At 49.5% G+C, this 23,868-nt stretch overlaps 1 protein-coding gene across 9 annotated transcripts in view; it reads left to right on the top strand.

Moving 5' to 3' along the window:
* The first annotated feature begins 4,818 nt into the window (after positions 1-4,818).
* FAT2 (FAT atypical cadherin 2) overlaps positions 4,819-23,868 on the top strand; it is an 87,465-nt gene continuing 68,415 nt past the window's right edge. For 7 of the 9 annotated variants that reach the window (XR_016392820.1, XM_089909580.1, XM_089909579.1 and 4 more), the window contains exon 1: positions 4,819-4,983. The gene's annotated coding sequence lies outside the window, so the exon portion shown is untranslated. Of the gene's footprint in view, positions 4,984-9,339; positions 9,508-22,242; positions 22,355-23,868 lie in introns of those variants that run through there. The other 2 variants (XM_089909578.1, XM_089909577.1) reach the window with 2 other exon arrangements.

Here is a 23,868-nt window from a genome sequence, read left to right as displayed (position 1 = left end):
GACATTGTTTTTTCTTGGTTGTCACTTCATGGGTGGAGTAAAAAGCTTGAAAGCTCAGACTTTCGGTCTTGGTTCTGCCATTCATTGGTTATGAGGTCCGGAGCAGGTAAGTCAACCTCCCTGGCCTTACTTTCCCTGTGTGTAATACAGAAATACTTCATGGTAGCATGACAGTGTACGACACTAGCAACAGACTATAACTATGACAACATTCCACGAGGTGGTAATATTTTGCAGTTCTAAACTATTAAATTTTTCTCTTTACAGAACAGATTTCCAATAAAATGCTTAGTCATAAAATAAAAAAAAATTTTTTTTTAAGTTATTGGGATTTGTAAGACAGAGACAGCAGAGCACTGAATCAAGAGCGGGGGCCTATCTAGATATAGGCAGCATGGCCATGGATCCAAGTCCTGTGATTGGATTGGAGCATAACAGAGGGCAGAGGTTAAGAGCACAGGTTTTAGATCTAGATAAACTTAGTTCAAATCCGGGCTCTGCTATTTAAAGGTATGACGACCTTGGACAAGTCCCTTTAAACTCTGAATCTCAGTTCCTTCCTCTGCAAAATGAGAATGATAATAGTAGTACCTTACTGGGAGGATCTCTGAGGATCAAATGAGACGATGCGTACTTAGCCTAGTCCATAATAAATTAGAACAAATATCAGTTATTCATATATTCACCACAATTGTTACCGTTGTTGTTACTATACAAGAGGGAGAAATGGGAGATGATGCTGGAAAAGTGGTTCGCGGTTGTGGAGAAGGGGACATGGGAGGGATACTGGTTCTCAGTGGGGCCAGGGCCACATCAGAGCCCCCCATCTGGGGGCAGGTAAAAGTGGGGATTACATCAGAGGTTCCATTTCACGTCCTCAGGGTGGCCCCCCATCTCCCGTCTTCCTGTTGCGGTGACCTAACCAAAGACATTGAACCAGCCAGCCGGGCTCTAGGAGCTCTCAGCGACACCCCACCTACCAGCACCAGACTGAGGCAGGCTGAGTAAGGGCTGGATTGGGCGGATGAGCTCATTCTTACTAGCCTCACCAACCAGGCCGGACGCTTCTCCTGGCAGGAGCCTGTCAGAACTGCCAGCTGGGGGTCAGGATGAGCTGGAGGGCCTGGTGGTGCCCAGATGCCCATGGCCAGCAGGTCTGCTGAGTGTTTGATTACATTCCCGGGCACCCCAGGCAACACCAGGGCTGGCGGTTCCCACTCCTGCTGGGTCCCGTCTGTCAGCCACACAGCTGACATCCCCAGCTCGGCCCCCTCAGCCCACCTGCCTTCCACCTTCTGCTTCTTCCTCTTGGCTGCAGGCTGCAGCCCTCACGGAGCCAGGTGGCCTCATCCCCTGATGACTTCATCCTCCTTAAAGGCATCAGGTCCCATGGACAGCCAGGTCTCTGGAGCCCTTCCTGTCCACAGGTCCACGAACCAGACTCCAGGGTCTCCGCTCCGTACCCACTCCCATCCTGCTATATGTGACTCTCCCCGGGAAGTATGACAGAAGGGACCCCAGCCCTGGAAATGACAGCTTGCATCTCATGTTCATTGAACATGCTATCTCATTGTAACCAGTCCATCAGCCAACTGTCCCTATGAGCTGAATCTTTTCTCCAGACTGGTCCTCCAAGGTGGGCCACACTCACTCCACACCTACTCTGGGTATGCGACTCCTGTGGGCCAGTGATGTAGCAGTTCCCTCTGTTAGGGTGACGGACGGTTCCCATTTCCCTGAAAGTCCTGCATCCCTGGAAGCCCCTCAGTCCCGTGCCAGCCAGGATGTTTGTCAGCCAGTCCTGCACATGCATCCGTGATGCGCTTTCTTTCATGATTCGTGTCTATGATTTTCACTGAATTAACCAGAGCCTTTAGCCTGCCCCAGAAGGAATCAGAGGGGTTCAGTCTATTAGAAATGAAAATAATACTCTCTGTGCTTCCAGAATCCATGGACATCCTGAAACTTGTCGTCTGCTTAGAATTTTCATCACTGCTCAAGCCCCTCATTTATACTCTCTACCCCATGGTGAACATGGACAGATTGCTCTAGGAAGGAAAACCTAGGAGGGAGGGAGGAAGTGCTCACCAGTCCAGCTTTCCTCAGGCAAGTAGGAGAGTGGACAGTGATAATTTGCCAGGTCTTTCTCTTGAAGCCTACAACATCCTATGTCAAGAATGTTAGAGCTTTAGAATACTAGAGTTAGATGTCAAAGATCAGAGTTCAACACCTGCTTCAATGAGACAGGGAAACTGAGGTCCAGGCAGGGGATTCAGAATCAGATGTAATTCTTTAAATGCCTATGATGTGGCTGACACTGCTGGGAAAAACTGATGCCCGGGGCCCACTCCCAGGGAGTTTGATGGAATTGGTCTGGGGGGTGGGGCCTGGGCACCATGATTTGTAGAAGCTTCCCAGGTGATGCCAGTGTGCAGCCTCGGTTGAGAACCCCTGGGTTAGACAGAGATCCATCCCTGAAGAGCTTAAACCAGAGTGGGGCGGGAGGTGGTGTGAAAAGAGGCACCCACAAAAGTAGAACAAAGCAGAGAGGCACACAGGAGGTTCAGCCACAATGCTGCAGGGAGGCAGGGGAGAGCCGGGGTAGTACAGCCCGGTGGTTAAGAGGGTCCAGACAGAGCCGGGCTTGCAACTTAGCTTAGTCTAGACCAGTGACCTTGGGCAAGGAATTAAAGCTTTTCTGGGCTTCAGTTTCTTCATCTGAAAACTAGAGAATGGTAACAGCGCTTAATCCATTGTGGTGGCGTTCAGAGAAACGAGATAATCCCAGCAGAGTGCTGAGATGAGTGCCTGACATAAAGATTAGCTGCTATTATTATTATTATTACTTCTCACTCAGGTCAGGGCCATGGTCTGGGGGAGCTCACAGAGGGGAGCTGGCATATGGGCTGTACCAAGATGAATAGGTACCATTTTTGATGTCCGGGAAGCTGTGAGCAGGGGCTCAGGAGTGAGAAGTTGCAAGCATGCTTGGGGGTCAGTGAGGAGTGCAATTTCCCTGGAGGGCTGGAGGCCAGAAGGTCGCCCAGTTAGGTCCTGGGACCCGCAGAGTGGGGGATCAGGGCCTGGGGCAGGAATGGTGGAGGAACTGGGGAGGAGAGGACGGATGTCAGTAGCGTTCTGCGGTTCTGCGATCTATCCCAATCCTCGTTGCTCCCTTATCCCCAGGCTGCAGACATCCCTGCACTGGACAGGCTGGAGGCCAGCCTTGGCCAGGATGGGGAGCCCAAAGGAAGGCAGTCACACATGACTAGCCAAAGGGGCCGCACAGCCACCTTCCTCGGGTTAATGCCTAATCGGCCCAGACTCGGAGACTTGGGTGGCAATCAGCCAAGTGGATAATTGCCCAGGTTAGCCTTCCCATTGGCGTTGATCACAGCAGTCCCCCTCATGCTGTAAACCCCTAGGCCTCTCATGCAACTTGTAGGAGGGAACACCTGGGTGACTCTTCCTGTTAGGGGGCCCCTCTAGATGTCTTGGGCAACACGTGGAAGCTGCTTGACACCTGTGGTCATCCCTGACCCCGGTGACAGGTCCCTGAGGGCATGGCCCACAGTGGCTGCAGCCACTCCATGAATGGATATCTCCTGAGGGCTGGGAAACCACCAAGCGCCTCATTACTCCTCCATAAACAAGACCAGAACCTTAATGGTTCCACTTAGCCATAGGGTCCAGACTGAACTTTTAGAAAACCAAGTCCTAGCCAGAGAATCAGGCCTTAGGTTTTGTCGCATGGCAGAGGAAATAGTTCTGTTCTGAGTGGCCCCAGCAGTTTTGAGCCCATTTAACAAAAGAGGAAATAGAGATAGCAAACTGACATCATTTGTCTTGAGTCATATAGTTATAATAATAGTAATAATAAAGATATGTAGACTTCTTGTTTATTAACCAGGTTCAAGGGCTGCTACTCAGCTGAACATCAGGTAGAATTGCTGAGTCAGAACTGACTGCTGGAAGAGGTAGTGAGCTCCCTGTAATTAGAGGTATGCAAGCAAAGACTCATTTATTTGCCAGGGAAGCTGCAGAGGGGTTGTAAATCTGGGGGCCGGGGGAGAGTGGGGGGAATGAACAGGATGGTAACAGAGCCATTTTCAGCTCTGTGGGGCAGGAACTATTTCATTTACCTCTATGTCACCAGTGTCCAGTACAGTACCTGGAAAAGAGATGCCAGGCACTGTGCTTTGCACTTTACACACATTATCTGTCTCACGATTCTGCACAACCTTATGAAGTAGGGATTCCTGTTACCCCCATTTCACAGCTGGGGAAACCAGAGCTCAGAGAGGTTAAGTCACTTACTGAGGAAGGCACAGCTAATAACAATGAGAAGAAGAATTACCTTTTACAGGGGACTTTCTCTGCCAAGTGCCTTCCCTCAACTGTTATCTCATTTAATCCTCATAACAACCTCATGAGGTAGCGAGTTATTAACCAGACCTTGCGGGGAGGGGTGACTGTGGTCGTTCATCCAGATCTGCAGTGTGGGGAGGAGAGATGAGAGAACACTGGCCGGAGAGCTGAGCGACCTGTGTCCCTTCCCAGTGCCTCATGGTCTCTTTGTGTCCTCAGGCAAGTACAACCTGTCCAGGGCCTCAGTTTATCCCTCTGTAAAACCGAGAAGGGAGGTGGAGATGGGCCCGATTTCTCAGCAACTCTCCAGCCGTCATTTTCCATAACTTGATTCCCCACCGTGAGTTCTGGGCCACAACCCAGTTGGCTCCCTCCCTCCACTCCAGAGCTGGCAGGAGGGGATGATCCGCCTCAATTCTCCCACCTCCTTTTTCCTCCTCCTCCTCCTGGGCTGGGACACACCTACTCCAACTTTCTCAGCAGCCTCTTCGAGTGTGAGCCTTCCTGCTCTGAGACTCTGCACCTCCCTCCCGAGCTTGTCAGCCTGGGGCTTGTGAAAGGGGCTCCAGACCAGCAGCCCACCCCGGGGCACCCTCCCCCACCTGAAGGGCACAGGTAAGAACTGCTGGAGGATGGGAAGTTAGGGGGTGGGAGTTGCAAAGTTCATCCATTCTGGTCCCTGAGCGGGGGCTACTGGAAGGTGGTGACAGAACCAGGAGACGGCTGGGGCAGGCACGGCAGGGGTAGGACAAGGACACCTGGGTCCTGGTCACCTAGGTACACTGAATGAAGCCAGCCTGAGCCTGGGGGCTGGGGATTGGGGCCCAGGAATGGACAAGGCTAGGGCTTTGATCTTCGGGAGAAGCCAGGTCACATTTGCATGTATGGAAAGTTGGGCTCCTTTTCTTGGAAGAATGAAATCCCCTGCTCGGGCTCTCTGGGGCTGAGCCTTCAAGGGGATGTGGAGACAATTTCCTCCTTGATTTTAGGAGGAAGGGCTGGGGCCAGGGAACCGAGAGTTGCTGAGTTCTCCCGTGTGTCCAGGAGGCACGGGGTCCCTAAAACAGACAAAGCCACCTGGTGAGGGGGAGGGAGGGCGGGAGGGTGACTCTCGTGCGACTCTTTAGAGGCACCCGGATTAGAACCTCAGCTTTCCTGGCTGTCGGATGGGGGTGCTCACTGTCTCCAAGGGCTGCGAAAGGCGGCGAGTCTCAGAGGCCAAGGGCAGCACTGCGGTGGGTGTGGGGAATGGGTGCAGCTCTTGGGGGAAGCAGGAATCTGACGCCTATCTGTGGGGGAAGGAGAGCTGGAGTGGAACGCTGAACAGAGCCACCAGGCCAGAGTTCAGCCCTCCACTTGGGGGGGTGGGCGCGGGTGCTATTGGCCCCAGTGTGGGAAGCAGCAGGCCATGCTGAGGTTGGCTAAGGGCTCAGAAAGTCTGCCTCTGTCCCCAGGTGCACAGCACTCAGAGGCAAGGCCTGGGCTCAGGAGAGCAGGGAGGTAGAGAAGCAGGCTCAGAACGCAGCATTTCCAATCCTTCAGCTCCTTTTAAGGTGCGGGTGCTGAGCCCGGGCAGGTGAGCAGTGCCCTCCATGCAGAACCAACTAACAGTTTTTATTACAGCTGATACCCATTGGATGCTTCCTGTGTTTAGGGATGGGGCTGAGTATACACGGTTATTTGAAAATGTTGGGTTTTCAAAGCAGGCAGGGGGAAAAGAGAATTTCATTATTCACGTCCCTGTAACTCAAAGGCGGCGTGGCCTGAAAGAGTTTCATACTGCTCTGGGCCTACCTATTTCCCTACATTTTCAATAATGGTGGTTGGATTATTGTTAAGATCTGTTCTTTTTTTTTAATTAATTTTTTTATTGGAGTATAGTTGATTTACAATGTTGTGTTAGTTTCTGCTGTACAGCAAAGTGAATCAGCCATACATATACATATATCCACTCTCTTCTAGACTTCGTTCCCATATAGGTCATTACAGAGCACCGAATACAGTTCCCTGTAAGATCCATTCTTAATCGATTGACCCCAACAAGGCTGCTGGGTAGGCAGAGCAGGAATGATTGCATTTTGCAGGTGAGGAAGCTGCGGAACTCAACACCCTGGTGCAGGAAGAGGCAAGATCGGGTTCGCCCCAGGGCTCTCCACGGAGCACAGGTTACACTTCTGGCAGGAAGGGGCTGAGTCCATGAGTTGGCCAGGGTGGTGGAGCGAAACAGTGAGGCCCCGTCAGCCACAAGCTCCCTGGGTCTCAGTTTCCTCATCTGTAAAGTGGGGAGGAACTGGAGGGAGTCAAGGTTTCCCTAGAACTCCCCTGTTTCCATGACCCTTAGTGGTCTCCTTAAGGACTCAGAGAACCAGACCCAGAAAGACACTGACACTCTTCAGCCCCTACATGTCAGCTGTGCCTGTGCTTTCCACTGGGAGGGGCTGCCAGGCCCCCCTGCCCCAGGCCTCTGTGAGCTGGGCCACCACCCTCTGCTACCTGCACACTCTTCCCTGAGTATCAATGAACTCACCTCGGCCTGGCGGTTTTCCTTCTTGTTCTCGCCAAGTACGCGAGAACGTGGGGCAGCCTTAGTGGAAACTAGTGTGTGCTAGGGACGATGGGGTGGCATAGGTGGGGACCTTCCTGTACCTGCCGGATGCGCCCTGGCTTTTGGGTTCCTTCAGTAATGTGTGCGCTGAGCCCCTGAAAGCTTCCCGTGCTTCCTGGGTCCCCAGCACAAGCTGAGCTAACTCAGAAGCTCAGTGTTGCTGTTCCTATGACTAATGGAACTAAATGCTTACATTTACAATAGGGGTTTCCAGACAGGTTTAAAATGAAGAGTGTGGGTCCAAATCCTGCATACTATCGGTTGTATGACCTGGGCCTCAATTCCTTTAAACCTCAGTCTCCTCATTTGAAAAAATGGGGTGAATGATAGTTCCTTTCTCAGAGATTGATGTGAAAATTAAATGAGATAATGCATGTAGTGCCAGGGCCTTGTTTATGCTGGTCACAGTCATCGATTATGTGCCTCTTCTCCACTTCCCCTGGGGTGGAGATCATCTCACGGCACCCTGAAGTGTTCCTTCCTAAGACAGATCACAATTGTAATTATTAGTTATTTGCGTATATTTTGTTTGATATGGTCTCTCCTACTAAGTGCTGCTCTCTGCTCTGGAGCCCGTGTCTAGCACAGCACCTGGCACGTAAAAGAAACTCACTGCATATATGTTGAGAGAATGAATGAAGCTTCACTTCTAATTCACAGATGAGAACTGTCGCTCAGAGGAACTAAGCATTAGTCCAACCCCATCATAGATAAGAGTGGAAGGGTCGCTAGAGATCATTGAATCAGACAGGTAGAGACACGGAGGTCTACTTAGAGAAGGCTGATAACTTGGCTGCGGTCACACAGCAAGTGAGTGGGGAAAGCAGGGCCACAAGGCAGATCTTTTCACCTTCCTTTTCCTGTCTTTGCCTCGCCCAGCTCAGGACAGAGTCCTGCTCCCTGTGTGGGTGGTCAGCCTCAGAGGCCAATGAATGGCCCCCATACCCCCTGGAGGCAATTTGGGATCAACAACAAGATTGATCCCTAAACTGTAAGATGCCTTTCAGGGGACAGGGGACATAGACCTCATCAATCAGACCCCTCCCCCAACACCTACCAACACACACACACACACACACACACACACACACACACACACCTGCACACCATTCCCTCACTATTGCCAGAGAGTCAGCAAGAATCTGCAACTGTACAAGTGGAAGGTGCTCAGGAGTTCCCTGAAGTCTCCCTTCAAGAATTACTGGTTCCATTTTACAGATGGAATCATAGATTTGGAATTATTTGCCTAAAGTCAGTAGCCAGTCTGCAGTGGTGTCCTGGGTCAATGTGCAGCCCTGAACATGGGATTTAAAGGTTGAAAAGAGACCTCTGATGTACTGAGCCCCTCGATGTGCCTGTCACCAGGTTAGACTGTGTCACATATACCTTCTCTTCTACTCTGCACAACCTCCCTGCAGGCCCGCAATCATGATTCTCTACCACTTCTTTTTGTTGCTGTTCTTGTTGTTTTCAGTGTGGATGTGAGTAGAGACTCAGAAAAGCTAAGCCGCTTCCTTTCAGTTGCACAGCTTCTGTTTTCTCAACAGATCTTAGTTCAATAGACACTTAGCACTTACGATGTGTCAGGCCCCCAGAAACTCACAGCTGGTAAAGGCAGCTAAGTGGGTGGTTCAATACCCCGAGGTAGGTGGTAAAATGGAGGCAAACTGGGGCTAGCAGTGGGGCCCGAGGAGCCATACATAGATAGCCCAGTTATGAAGTTGGTGGAGGAAGGCTTCTAGGAGAATCTGAGACTGAACATCAGTTTTGAAGACTGAACGAGGCTTAAAAAAGGAAAGAAAAGTGGGAAAGGCAATTCAGAAAGAAAAAGTAGCATACGCAAAAGCATAGCAGTTAAAAGAAAATGGCATGTGTGTGCAGAAAACTATCAGCTGGGTGGGGAACATTTGGAGATGTGCCCTGAAAGGCAGGATGGGGTCAGGTCACTGAAGGCCATGTGTGCCAGGCCAAGGAGTATGACTTTTAAAAAATAGATATATATATAATTTATGTATAATTTTTTATTAATGAGAAATTATAGAAATACCAAAAGGAAGCAGAAGAGTATTAAAAAAAAATCACTCAGCTTCAATAATTACGTTTCCCCTATACCTCCACCAACTCTTCCCAGATCAGATTATTTTGAAACAAATCTCATATTTGCATCTGAAAATATTTCAATATACGTCTTTAAAACGTTAGGATTTCAGGGAATCATCATAGGGGCATGGTTTTTGTTTTGTAAATATTGGAGGACCACGTTAAAGAAGTTTAATTCAAAGAGTGTCTTGGTGGAGCCAGAATTTAAGGAGGGGTCAGAGCAGAAGGTGATGATATCTTGTTGTCTCCCCCTTGGCCAATCACAGTGCCCGACTGTCCACCACTACCCACTGATTGACAAACTACCTCCTGAATGAGGTGATGCCGTAAGCATTTTCCAGTTAGGAGCCTGCAGAAGAGACAAATACCTTCCCTGCCCGCCTTTCTCCATTCCTGAGACTTGTGGGTCACTGCAAGGTGACCTGGAATGGCAGGTAAATGGCAGCTGCCCATCTTCTGGCTGAGGGCAGGGAGCCCACAACAGAGAACTCTCCAGTTCCAAGTTCCCGTTCAGCTCCAGTACCCACAGCAGTTGGCCTCGGTGCCAGCTGAGCAGGATTGTACATGCCAGCTGTGGGGTAACGTCAGCATGTATGTGCCTGTTGGCCCACATGTGCTCACGTGTCCCAGGTCAGAGCTGCTGTCTGTCCCGGCAGCATCCCCTTCCCTCTGGGTCCTCCCAGCAAATGCAAGGCTAGACGGCACAAAATGCATCACTGAGATGCTTAGACACTTAGCCTTGGGAAGCGGCAGACCTTGATACCAGTATGGCACCACGGTTGGGCACACCAGCTCTGGAGCCAGGGTGCTGGAGATCTGGTCCTGGCTTTGCCGCTTTCCAGCTCTGTGAGCTTGGGCACATCATTTCACCTCTCTGAGGGTTGTGGGCTGGATAATGTTATCTATCAATACCTCACAGAGCTTCTGTGAATGGATCCATACGAAGCTCTTAAGCTCTTAGCACAGCAGTCAGCACATGCCAAGAGCTCACTAAATGTTAGCTACTATTACAGATTTGGGGGCTTCCTGAAGTCTTGGGAATGGACTCAGAGAATCACAGCATCTTGGAAAATTCGAATCCTAGAATCTCAAGCTCTTGGAAGCATGTAATTAGAAGAACTCTATTGGATTTCTTGTATAAATCTCTACTCTGTGTAAAGATTGCTCTTTACACGGTGTCTCTGACAGATGGTTGGCCTGACTTTTGTTTTTTCCTTTTTGTAAACATTCAGAAAGAGGGCGTATCAACTGTAAGTTATAGCTTGATGAATTTTTACAAAGTGAACGCCAACGGTGGCAAACCAGGAACCAGAGCGAAAAGCAGACATCACCAGCACCAGTGCCCTTCACACAACCTCCAGATGCCCCTTGTCAGTCACTGCCCCCCACCCTAAGCATAGCTATTATCCAGCCAGTCGGGCTGTTCTCAAATACCTTCTGGAGGGGTTGTGTACCATTGTTAGGAGGACTCTAATTATTAGAGAGATTCAGTGTGTTAATCTGGAAGTTGCTGAGTTAAGCTTTACCTTTAAATTATCTTGCTTTTACTGTCTTATTTCAGTGGCAGCCTAGTTTAGAGCTGAGCATCCCAAATGCCTAGGGCTGTTTTTAAAAATACAGCTTTCTCAGCCCCATCCTGAGTCGACATCATTGGAATGTGTGGTCTGGCGGTGGAGCCAGGGAATGTGTATTTTTACAAGCTCTAAGGAAACTCCAGGTGAGGTCCAACTGGGTTTGGGAACCACTGGACTAGTGGTTCAGACCTTTGACTCAACTCAGATCTGACCATTTCTTCCAATCCATGCTCCACACTTACTAGGCATTGACCTCGGACAAGGCACTTGGACTTTCTGACTTTTCAGTTTTTTCATTTGTTAAAATGGAAATGATATGATAGTACCTACCTCCTTGGGTTATTGAAGGCCCTGAGACATCCCCAGGGAAAGTGCTCACTAACTGATAGGTGCTATAATCAGCATTGCTATTACTGGGAAGAGACCATCTGCGGTGTAGCCAAGGGAGTGTTGGATTTGGTATCTGAAGCCTTGTGTTTGAGTCCTGGCTGGGCCGCTTGCTAGCCCTTGCTAGCTTTGGACAAGCCTTTTGACCCCCATCTCGGGGCCTCAACTTTCCCATCTATAAAGTGGAAATACTTCTTGCTCTACATTTAGGGTCTTTGAGGGGATCAAAAAAGAAAATGGGCCAGAAAACTGCTCTGAGGACGGAAAAATGCTGCATGAAGCAAGCCCCAATGAATGCGAACTCAGCTGAACGTGGGAATCCAGTGCAAAATGGGCTGCCATTGTCCTTGCGGTTCTGGGGAGGGCGGGCCATGGGGGGGTGGGGACAGGAACTGCTGAGGCATCGGTTTTCCACAGCCGTCGTAGGACCTGGCATGACGCCCGAGCTCTTGGGTTCTGAGAATTGTCTCCTTTCTGGTTCCTGGGACAGGAAGAGTCCACGATCCCATAGCCATGAAATCCCATGCAATTTGCCACAGTCAGAAGTCACCTGGAGTTCCCTTTTATTATTTAAATCCTTTTCCTTTTATTGAAAGTCTTCTTTGAAGTCCTTTACTAGTACTTTTAGAAAACTTTTAAATTAAGTATAATATGCATACAGAAAAATGCACAAATCCTAAGTGTGCAGGCTCAATGAACTTTCCAGAAACTGACCAGCTCCCAGATAAAGAAACAGAACTTTACCACCATTCCAGAAACCTTCTTTGTGCCCCTTCCAGTTACTAACCACCCCTCTTCCCCTGCCCAAGGGTAACTTTATCCTAATGTAATCCATAGATGAGTTTTGCCTGTTTTAAAGTTTTATATAGTTGGAATAGCACAGTATGTACTCTTTTGTATATAGCAGTTTTCACCCCACATTATGTGAGGGGGATTCATCTCTGTTGTTGCCTAGAGCAATACTTTCATTTTCTTTGATGTATAGTATTCCACTATATGACCAAGCCACAATTTACTTAGCCATCTGCTCTTGATGGACATTCAGGCTATTTCCAACAGAGGGCTATTATAAACAGTGCTGCTCTGAACATTCTCGTGTGAATCTTTCATGAACATATGTACACACTTCCGCTGTGTAAATGCCTAAGAGTGGAATTATTGGGCCCTTGAGGTATGTGTGTGTGGCTGGAACCCTTTGATTTTCAGTTCAGTTCTATTCATTGCAAGGCGAACATTGTTCACAATGTTCACAACATTGTGTCTCTATCTGGGACAGACCTGTCCGCAAGAAGGTAAACAGTTGTCTCTGGGGTTTGACATGCTAATGAGTGGAGACATTTGCAGACTCAGGGACTTCCAGGCAGGAATCAGATCTGTTGTTTCCCTCTCCTATCTGCTCTTCTGTTTGACTTTAGAGATAACCTTGTGGCTGCTTTGCCCGGGAGCCAGTGTTCCCCATCTACAGGAGAAAACATGCCCTCCGAGTTCTACCACAGCCTTATGAAATCAAACTTCTTAAGAATGAGGCTGTGATTTTTAACACACTGACATTTGAGAAGCACTTGTCTAGCCTAAAAGAGTCATGGAGATTTCAGTCTTTTCCTAACTTCCCCACCCGCCTCTCTCCACCAGGGCCACGAGAAGGCCACATATGCAATATCAACTTTGCAACAAGGCATGGTAGGACACAGGATCCTAAAGAAAGCGATTACCACCTTCAGTGGATCCCAAACACCAGTCACCCCGGGAGCTTGTTAAACATCTATTCCTGAGCCCCACCCCTAAGGATTTTGATTCAGTAGATTTGGGGTGGAGCTTGGACTATGTATTTGTAACCCCTACACCCACCCGCTTCGGGAATTCCCAAGATGTAGCCCCTGGTTCAATTCAATGGCCAGCCCTGTCTGATGAGAGCACAGCAGGCCCAGCAGTTCTGCTGAGTTCCGTGTCCACCAGTGGCTGGGTGGAGCACAGAGTTACCATGGGTAAGAGGAACCGGTGTGGACACAGCCCAGGGGGCTTGAATGTGGGACTCTGGGCTTGAGCTGGAGTCCCCGCAGAGGTTCATTTGCATCTCATTAGTATGCACCTTGATGCTCCCAAATCATCCCTAACCCCTCTCTTGCCTCTGGCCCTACAGTTCAGGTTCAGCCAGCTCCACAGCAGGACCGCCAACAGCGGAGGGAGCTGCCTGTCTTGCCCCACTGCTAGAACCAGCTCCTCACCTGCCAAGCAAGGCCTACCTACTTGCCAGCTTTGTCCTAAGCTGTTCTGCTCAGAGAGGATTGGACTTGGACAGACAGACAGCACTGCTGGGCTGGGTTCAGCCAGAGGGAAAATGATGGAACTGGGGATGAAGGCTTTGCTGAGAATCTGTGTTTGCTGGTGGGAGAGGACATACGGCTATATGATCCCTGGTGTGGGGAAAGGATCATAAAACTCTCCCCCTCCCAAGAGCTCTTTCCAGGCTGTGGGCACCGGCGTGGGGCAGCCCAGGGAACTGTTAGACACCCAGGTTATCTGAGTTTTAATCCTGCTTTGGCCGCAAACTAGCTGTGTGAACTTGGAGCTTAGGTAACCTCTCTGAGTCTCATTTATCCCTTCTGCAAAATGAAGATAATTACAGGGTTGCTGTAAACCAGCTTAAAAGTGATAATGCCTGCCAAGCACATACCACAGGGCCTGGCGCATAGTAAATGTTCAGTAAACATCAGCTATGACCAGGGCCTGTGCCTCTGTAAACATTTCCTATTCCCCAAATGTCACCTTCTTCAGAGCATCATTTGACAACAGCTCAGTGGAGGGTTACCCAGGAAGGCAGGAGAGCAGGGACTAGTCCCAGTTCCCAGATGGACAAGTGGAGGCCCCATGAAATGAGGGCGTTTGCTCAGGGGCCTCCGGCTTGATCCCCTCCCGGGCCCTCTGATATATTACCAAGGCCCCTCGGCACCAAAGGAGTGCTAAATGCTTTGCATGCATAAGCTCATTGAATCCTCCAAGTAGGTAACCACTGCCAGCCCCATTTCACAAATGGGGAAACGGAGGCTCGGAGAGAGGAAGCCAGGCCCCCAGACGAAAGCACAGGCAGGATGGGGGGGCAGGTCTGACCCCGAAGGCTGGCTCCTTCCCCTGCACTCTCCTGGGTAGGAGACCCTGCCTGTGTGGGTTCCTGAGGAGCCCCAGGTTGGGAGAGGAGCCGGGTTGCAGGGAGCCTCTTGGCCAGTGCAAAGCGCCCAGGATGGGGAGACCGGGTTCTGGTTCCAGGTGCGCCACCAACGTGTGATGTGACTTAGTACATGGCACTATGGGACTTCCCTTCTTGGGGCATAGTTTTCCAATCTCTAGAAAATGGAGATTAGACTCCTAGCAGTTTGTAAACTGTGCCCTAGGGAGACTTGGGAACTTCACAGGGATGCCTCAGAAGGTGAAGGTGGGAATGAATGGGCACGGGGCTCAGGGCAGCAGCTGGGTTTCAGTCCAGTTTCCATAATGATAACGATCGTTTTTAAGTAACAGCCAATATTTATTTAGCGGTTGCTAGGTATCATGCACTGTGTTAACTGCTTGATATGAATCATCTAGTCGAACCTTCAGAACTATCTGAGGTGGGTTCAGTTAGTATCTCTCTTTTAAAGATGAGGAAAACAGAGGCTCAGAGATCCAAGTCATCCTGTTGGAACTTGATGTCTAGATGTCTGAAAACTCATTCATAGTTCCTGGAAAGACACAGGATTTCATTGGATCAAAGAGTTTCAAGGAACGCAGAAGAGGAAGGACCCCGCCGGATGAAGTCCACGCAGCAGGGACATTCTGGCCTCTGCAATCTGTTCTGCCCTCTGAAAGGAGCATTCCGGTCCTCCGGGGGGAGTCTATCTCTTGACTTCAGAACACAACCTTCCAGGCTTGCAGAGAGCCACCCCCAAACCCAGGCCTTCCGGGCAGCCTCCTCCCATACAGGAGGCCTCCTGGTCCCTGCCTGGCCAGAGGCTGCCCCACCAGGAGGAGAGACTCCAGGGTTCCCCCTGGCCTTCCCATAGGGCTGAGTTCACACTGTGCCCTGATGGATCCCAAGGCACAAACGCAGAACTTAGAGGAGGTGCTCTGTTCCTCTTGCTTTGTTTCCAGAGCTTCTAAATGATAAATAGGTTCAATGCCCTGCTGAACTAGAGCTGGTTTTGCTCTTACAAACCTCTCTGGACAGAGAGCCCTGGAAGAAGTGGGGCAGGATTCGCCCTCCGTCCAAGCCCTCTGATCCTGGGATGCCCTCTGATTTAGGGAGTTTACAGCTCCAGATGCAAAGCTCATGGACCCATATAAGGCAACCCCAAGACGAAGAGATCCCTTGCTCTCTCTGGGGCTCAGTGAGTGTCAGGGGCTCCAAACTCAAATGTCTACAGCTGGCAGGAGCCTCAGGGCTGAAGCAGGCCCAGTGTGTGAACAGGAGGCCATCCTGGATTGTATTTTCTTCACAGTTTGGAAAGAGGTGTAGGTACAGATATGTGTCTCTTCTATTAGAAAACTACCTTGGAGATAAACGGTAGCTGAAATGGCCTCCACATCCGGGAGAGCTTGGGGAGGTGGGATTAGAGAGCCCAGGCCCCATCTAAAGGGGGCAGCCACCACTCAACTCCAGCCAACCATGCCATGGGTGGACACAGACAGTGCCCTCCACTTTGGTAAACAGAAGTTGGAATCTAGATTTTTGGGTGAAGCTTCCCAATGTTTATATGTTAAGTAATTAAGTAGAAAACCATCAAACAACAAAACAATGTATTATAGGCCCAACAAAACTAATTGCAGCTGGACAGCTTGCACACCACCCCTTGGCCACAGGGGATGGTCTTGAAGGGCTCTAAGATTTTATGTCCAACAGCACGACCCTCCCTCCTTCTGCTCCTTACAGAACCATCATGTAAATCCTGTGATGGGATCCCACCTCACTACAGGTCTTTTCTTTGGGCTGAATTGCCCTGGGCCACCTCCCTGATCTTGCAGGTACCCCTCTCTCTTTGCTCCCTCTAGTCTGTCTGCGGTCTCCTTGCTCCTGCCCCAGGGCCTTTGCACTGCCTGTTTCTTCTGCCTGGAACTCTTTCTCAAGATGGCTTTGTGGCCCTCCCTCTGCTCAAATGTCACCTTGTCACGTAGGATTTCCCTGACCACCCTTTTAAAAACAGCGCCCCCTCCATCACTCTCTAACCTTGCCTTGCATGATTTTCCTTCATATCACTTTTCATCACCCGATGATAGTGTATATTTTTAAATTTATCATCGCCCTCTCTCTGCCACTAGAATCCAATCCCCACAAGAGCAGGGACCTCACCTGTCCTATTCTCTGTTCTAGAATGCCCTCACAGGGTAGGCCCTCAAAAAGGAAGTATTGAGTGAGCGACTGAATAAATGACTTTGGCAGAGGAAGTCCAATAACAAAACACTTTCTCATCATCTCCCACTTTGTCTCTTTTTTTCCTTAAAGCCCAGGTGCCTGGAAGCCCTGTGTTTCCTTCAAATGTCTATCTCCCCAGGGTCACATTCTGACTTTCAAGGGCCCTAGTCACTTTAGCTTTTGTGGGCCCCTTCCTCCATGAAAAAAATTAGAAATTATATTTAAGGACAACATTGGTATAAAGATGAATATATGGGCTAATGGCTCCCACACTGGACAGCTCAGACATAGAACATTTCCATCACTGTAGAAAGTTCTGATGGAGAGTGCTGCTCTAGAGAATCAGCCCCAGCCACTCCAGCCCCCTCTGAGTCTCTCTTCTTGGAATATGGATTCCTGTTCTGGGTCAGTACTTGAATCCACCACCTACTAGATGGGTAAACCCAGGCAAGAGCCTTCCAATTATCTGAGCTTCAGTTTCTCATTTACAAAATGAGAGTGATAATAAGTGCCACAATAAGGATGAGGTTGATACAATAGCTGGCACTGAGTGTTTCCTGTGCTGGGAATGTACCATGCATTGACCCTTGCAGCCTTCTCAGCAGTTCCATGAGATAGCTGCTACTCTCATTTCCCCTTTTTCTGGGACCAGAGAGGTTAAATAACTGCCCAAGGTCACACCGCTGTTGAGTAGGATTTGAAAGCAGGTGTATCCGACTCTAGAGACCACTTTCTTACTATTAATTCTACCCAATAATGGGTCTTCTCCCCAAAGACCAAGTGAGAAAATGCATGCAGATGTGTTTTGAAAACATACAGATTACCATCCAGATGTAAGACAGTATAATTTTTGTCATCAATAATAATAACCAGAATACTGATAAAAAAGGGGACCCCAAGTCCCACCTCCCTTTCACCCATGCGCTAGGCGAGAACTTCCTTTTCAGTCGTTTCTCTTCCCCTTAATTCCAGTCTCGGGTAGGCCTTGCTTTTACAAGCAGCTCTCCTGAGACTGCCTCTCAGTCCGCTGGTGGTTCCAGCTGCCTTTTACCAAGCCATTATTGGTCCTAATAAGGTATTACTCTGCGTCTTTCCTCCCTATGCTTTCTCCTACCGTATTATCTGTCTTTCCTCCAGCCCTGGGAAGTAGGTAGAAGCAGCTATTATTATCTCCATTTTACAGACAGGTAAATTGAGGCTCAGAAGAAGTTCTGTGGCCTTCCCAAGGTCACATGGCCCATCCAGGGCTCAAGCCTCTGGTCCTTTTCCTGCTCGTACCCAGTTCTTTGATTTGTTTACGTTACACGAGGACCCAGCAGCGGCTGCCTACAAACTAGCACATGACTCAAGTGTTCATCCAAGTTTCTTAGAAGTAAATCAGTCCCTCCTACCAATTCCTGAATTCCAGTTGGCTTAAACCAATAGAGCTGGTGGTGTTCAAGCCCAGTCCACACTAGAGTGGGAATCTTGAATGTGAAAATTCCCCTTTTGATCTGATGTTAGATTACTCTTCCTAGCATATAGTTCTGCTCTGGTCCTGCCTCTTCTCTGAAACTTTCCATGGCTCCCAAAGACTAAGTAGAAAAATTATTTCAGTAGCTAAAGACTTCCTAACAAGCAGGTACCTGGAATGTCAACATTCTTTCACTTACAGTTTTAATCTGGCTCAAAGGCACAACCCCTCCTAATTCCTGCTCCCCGGTCCCACCCTCCCCCCACTTCCCAGCCTTTGTCATAAACAGAATATATTTACGATTCTTTCTTGAGAGCCATAGGAGCCAGCCCTAACACTGGATGCCTGGGACAGAGATGGGGGATGGGGGTGGGAGGTCAGAAAATAAATGCTGAGGGCACCCAAATCCTTTGTAAATTCACATTCAGATTTTGGGGGGAGAGTATGGACATTCTCCAATCCAGAGGGATGAATCCAGTGACTCCTTCTTTCAGGAAAGACTCTCCAAACTTTGAAAAATATCTTCCCTCTTTGCTTCTCCCCTCAGTCTAGGAAATCCAGAGCACCCAGCTTCAGGAAATCCGGCTCTCTGTTATCAGTACAGCCGCCCCCTTCTGGGTGGCCTTGGGTGTGCCAGGCAAACCTCAGTTTGTCTTACCTGAGAAATGGGAGTAAAAGGACAGATGCGTTTCCTAGGAGTATGCTGTGGCTATTAGTTAATGTCTGTGTCATGCCTAAGAAAAGGGAAGCTGCTGGGCCATGAGGGAGAATGTCATTGCTGATCTGTGCCTGGGTGATGGGAGGAATTTCATCGTCAGAAACAAAGCCTGGGGACTTCCCTGGTGGCACAGTGGTTAAGAATCCACCTGCCGATGCAGGGGACATGGGTTCAATCCCTGGTCCAGGAAGATCCATATGCCGTGGAGCAACTAAGCCCGTGTGCCACAGCTACTGAGCCCGCATGCTGCAACTACTGAAGACTGCGTGCCTAGAGCCCGTGCTCCGCAACAAGAAAAGCCACTGCGATGAGAAGCCCGTGCACCGCAACGAAGAGTAGCCCCTGCTCGCCGCAACTAGAGAAAGCCCGCGGGTGCAATGAAGACCCAACACAGCCAAAAATAAATTAAAAAAAAAAAGAAAGAAAGAAACAAAGCCTGGCATTTTGAACAAATTTGGTAGGAGCTTCTTTAGCGGAAGTTTGATTTGGCTTTGAATTCCTTCAAGTACATCTGCTTCCCCGTGGAAGGGATAGAATTACCAACAGTGTCACAGGCTCCTAGAACTAAAATGCCTGAGCCACTGCTCATGGACCATTACGGATACAGGTCACAGAGCATTAGAATCACAGAGCACCCAACCACACCGCTTAGAACATGTAGGCAGGACACAGGATGTTAGCATAGCAGAGCCCCCACTTATCAGATCTGGAGGGGCTCTTAGTCCAGTTTTTCAATCCTGTGCTTCCCAAGGGAGTGAGGGACAAACCTGGGGGCAGGGTCCTAGGCCTCGAGCCCTGCTTCAATAGTGCGGCTCTGCTTTTATCTGTTTAGAGGCTGTGTTTCCAAGTACAATTTCATCAGGAAAAAAGAGATTCTGCCCCTGAAAGCAACAGAGGGGTCTGAAATCACAGATCCATTCCCGCCCCTTCCCCCAACATACACACATCATTTACAGATGAAGAAGGAGGTCCAGAGGGCTTAGGAGACTGATTTGACCAGTCACGGGAATAAGTGACTTTAGACCTAGGTCTCCTGAGAGCCAGGTCAGCTTACTACACTGACCACTGAATAGGCATCGCGAATGATTTTCCTGATCCACAGCCAGAGGCAATCCCATAGGCCTGCACAAGCCGAAGAACCTACCAGTATAAGATGGAAAGGGCTTTAGAGCTCTCCTTGTTTCCCCCAAGGGCACCTATCCCGCTAGAGTAGCATATCCTTCTTGGGTGGCCACTGCTTGGATTCCCCCAGTGACGGGGAGCTCTCCACGTTATGAGATGAGTCGTTCCAGAATTGCACTTGAGATCACTAACCAAGAAAATGAGGATGGATCTCAGAGCACTTATCCTGCCAGTTGTGTTCAGACTTTTATCAATGACTCGGATAAAGACATAGATGTTACAACCACCAAGTTTCTGAACGTTAGAATTAAGATTCTGGGATGCTGGGGCAGTGAGTGAAACACAGGGAGAAATGAAATCACAGTCTCATTAAAATCCTACGTCATTTAGTTGCAGAAGATCAGCCTGCACAAGAACTGATTGGGGATGATGTGAAAAGACATCTGAGAGTTTTCATTACCCACAAACTCAACAATCAATAGTCTGAGCTGGCTGCTGAAAAGTAATAGTACTTCGTAATATTTTTCAAAAATTGTGTCACACGTCACGTTCAGCATTTATGTACATTAACTCATTTCATTCTCAAAATGGTATTATGAAGTCAGGAAACTTAGAATCAGAGAAGGTAAGCCACTTGCCCAAAGTCACACAGCCAGAAGCTTTGTCCTGTGAACCACCTTCTGCTGCCTTCCCCATGCATGAAATGGGGTTGGGAGTTACATGGAGACAGAGTTTGATTCACACATATGTCCTAAAAGGGTCCATTCACGAAACCCCACACCTGCACTTGCTCACACCCGTGTACACACAAGCCCCACAGCTACCAGTTTATTTATTCACACAGCATGCATTCTGCCAAGCAGGCGCACACAATTAGCGTACCCACACACAATTATTCAAAATTGCCTCCTAAGTGTGTGTGTGTGCGTGTGTGTGTGTGTGTGCTTTCTTGCAAATGTGCACATTCACCCACATGCAGATTTCTCTCTGAGTCTGGGGAGCCAAGAGCATGAGGCCCCACCCCAGACAAGCGCCTGCTCGCAGCTTCCCAGCAGAGCCTGCGGCTGGGCCAGCAAGCTTAGACTTGACCAGGGACCAGCGGATTCCTGCTCCACTGGGGCGCAAGCTGGGCCTTCTCCAGGAGGTTCAGTCTACCTCACCCTCACCCCAATCTCAGGCTTTGATTCTGCGTTGGCTTTGAGACTAATATTTATTGAGTGCTTTTCTATGGGCCAGGCACCAATGCTAAGCATATTAATGTACACGATCGTATTTCATCTTCATAAAACCCCAGGAAAGAAGTACTGTTAATAGCCCCATCTTACAGATGAGGAAACTGAGGTTCAGAGAGGTTAAATTCCCCAAGGTTATACAGTTAGCAAGTGGTGGAGTTGGGCTCGAACCCAAACAGTTGGATTTACAGGTGAACACAGTTTCTCTTTCTGGCAGCATGGTTGGGAGGAAAGAACCTGGCTCTGGTTCTCACCCTGTGACTTTGGGCAAGTCCCTTTCTTTTTTGGGGACTTTATTTTCCAGCATCAAAAAGGAAGGAATGATCGCTAAAGGTTCTTTCAGCTTTCACTTTGTCATTGCTTTCCCTAAGTCCAGATCCTTTCATTTTTCAATTAGTATTTATTGAGCTCTGTTATGTACCAGGCACTCATCTAGGCACTGGGAATTCGTGCATGAATAAGATCAAAAAGCTCCTGTCTTCATGGAGCCTAGCATCTAGGGCAGGAGACAGTAAACAAATAAATAAGAACATATTGGGAGGTGACAAGTGCCATGGAGAAAATGGGGTGATGTGATAAAGAAGGGCTTTAGGAAGGAGGCTACATCAAACTGGGGGTTAGGCAGTGACATCAGAGGTGAGAACTGGATAATAACAAGAAGCTAGCCATGGGAGAATCTTAAATAGAGGGAAACAGCAAGTGCAAAGGCCCTGAGGCAGATCCCAGTTTAGTACGTTTGTAGAGGAGAAAGAAGGCCCTTATGGCTGCAGCTTGGTGAACAATGGGGAGAGTGGTGGGAGGTATCACTGGAGATACAGGCAGGGCCCAGATGGTGGGGAGCCTTCCAGGCCATGATAACAAGTTCAGATTTTCATCTAAATGCTGTGGGAAGCCACTGGAAAATTTTAAGCAGGGAAGTGATAAGAACTGATCTATGTTTTCACAAGATGTTTCAAAATAGTGGTCCTAGGTGGTATGAGGTGGGAGGGTAGCCCAGGGAGCCCATATGCCCCTGCACCCTGTAAGCCTGTTCACCTGCCCAGGTGTGGTGCCAGAAACAAATATCAGACACAGGCCCTTCCCCCAGCAAACCACTCACCAGGTCTGTGGGTCCCACGGCTTGAACACAGCCATGGGCACCAAACCCCTACACAAGGGTGCACCCCCTTTGGCATCTTATTGCCCCCGAGGGAGACCCCATCCCTGCTCCCTTCCCTACAGCTCATCTTAAGGACTCCGGCTCTCAAGGCGCCCCTGCAGCTGCTGAGCGGAGTGTCTTGTTGGGACCTGCCCTCCACAGGTGCTGACCTGGTGAACAGGAAGCTTTCCCCAAATCAGGGCAGGCAGCGCTGGGAGGCTGCACGCACCCTGGGCTCGCCGGGCCAAGGAGTGAGTGTGGACCTGGGACCGGGGTAAGCACTCATTTCCCCCCTGGGTCTTCAACTTCAAAAGCAATGCCATCCTGGGGGAAGGGGTGGGGTCCAAATGATTCAGGGGTGTCCTCGTGCTTGCAGCGGATTGTCAGGGATGGGTGAGTGTGGCTTTTGCCTGTGGCCGGGTCCTTCATGGGCTGTGGTGGCAAGCAAGGGGTGACAGCAAGGGGGCAGGAAGGGTGGGGAGTAGACAGCATCTTTTTCTGTCCCTGGCTTTAGGACCCTAAGCATAGAATCTACCTCCATCCTGCCCCCTCTCTTCTGGGGTGCTGGGTTTAGGGCGCCGCCAACAGGATCTCAAGCGAGGGATGGTGGTAGGGAGGCTGGAAGGAGGAGGCCTATTCAAATTCTTTTCTGTCACAGGCTTTCAGAGGCCAAGTTAGGTTGGCTTTTCCATTTCTGCCTCCACCCTCCTTCCCATGTTGAGATGCAACCCACGAGGTCTTAAAGAACCTGCATTTGGTTCTCTCAGGACTCTGGAAAGACAAGGATCCAAGCCTCTCCCTTTCCCCCTTGCCTGGAAGTTTAACTCTTCCTTGCCTTTGAAGACCAAGGCAACTGGAAAAACAAGTTTTGCCTGTTTCCTCCAAGAATGCTCGGCACATCTGGCTGGTAGCCATGAACTCCACGGAGTCAAGACTCCCAAGGGCAGGCCGGCCACCAGCCTGGTGTACGCAGCCTCACACATTGCTTCTAGAAGACCCGGTTTGGCAACCGAACTCTGCCCTACCCGGTCCTCCTCCCCATCCTCGGCTCTGATGAGTCTCACATTTTGACCCAGGCTGGAGTTCAGGGATGAGGCATTCGGGAAGCGGCAAGGGAGAGGGTGAAGCGTTCACTCACGGTTAGTTCAACAATCTCCAGGGGTTGGTTCCTACCTGGCCACCCACCTTGGGACTTGGGGCAAGACCCCTCCCCCACCTGGGGCTCTATTTCCCTATCTATGCATGAGAAGGGGGATCTGAGCTCCATCATCTCTCAGGTCCATTTCAGCTCTGACATTCCAGTAAGGGAGGGGTTTTCTCTGTTCAGGGTTACAAGATGAGTCAGAATCAGGCTCTGTCCAAAGGGACTTGTGGTGGGATAGGTGGAGGTAAGCCTGGGATGGGGTAGCAGCCCTGGCCTGTGATGCAAGGAGCTCCAGGTCTAATTCTTGCTTCGTTTCTATCTAGCTGTAAGGCCCTGGGCAGGTCCCTTCGCTTTATGAAACTTAGATTCCTATGACTAATAATAGCTAATATTACATTAAAACTTACTATGTGCCAGGCACTATGCTAGGTCATTTACCTTTGTTATTTCACTTAATTTTCACAACAGTCCAATGAGGTAGTTAATATCCTTATTCCTATTCTACAGAAGAGGAAGCCGAGTCTCACAGAGGTGAAATGGCCTGCCTAGAAAGTCACCCAGTTAGTAAGTGGTGGAGCCAGGCCTGACAGCCTAGCAGCCTGATGCCGGGCCTGTGATCGTGGTCCCTTTCCTTTTCTGCAGCC

The sequence above is a fragment of the Delphinapterus leucas genome, chromosome 3, assembly GCF_059928025.1.
Source record: "Delphinapterus leucas isolate spDelLeu-1000000601 "Yukka" chromosome 3, BTC_Dleu_Yukka2, whole genome shotgun sequence".
Taxonomy (NCBI): Eukaryota; Metazoa; Chordata; class Mammalia; order Artiodactyla; family Monodontidae; genus Delphinapterus; species Delphinapterus leucas.
The sequence above is the reverse complement of the archived record's forward strand: the minus strand, read 5'-3'. Positions and strand labels throughout refer to the sequence as shown.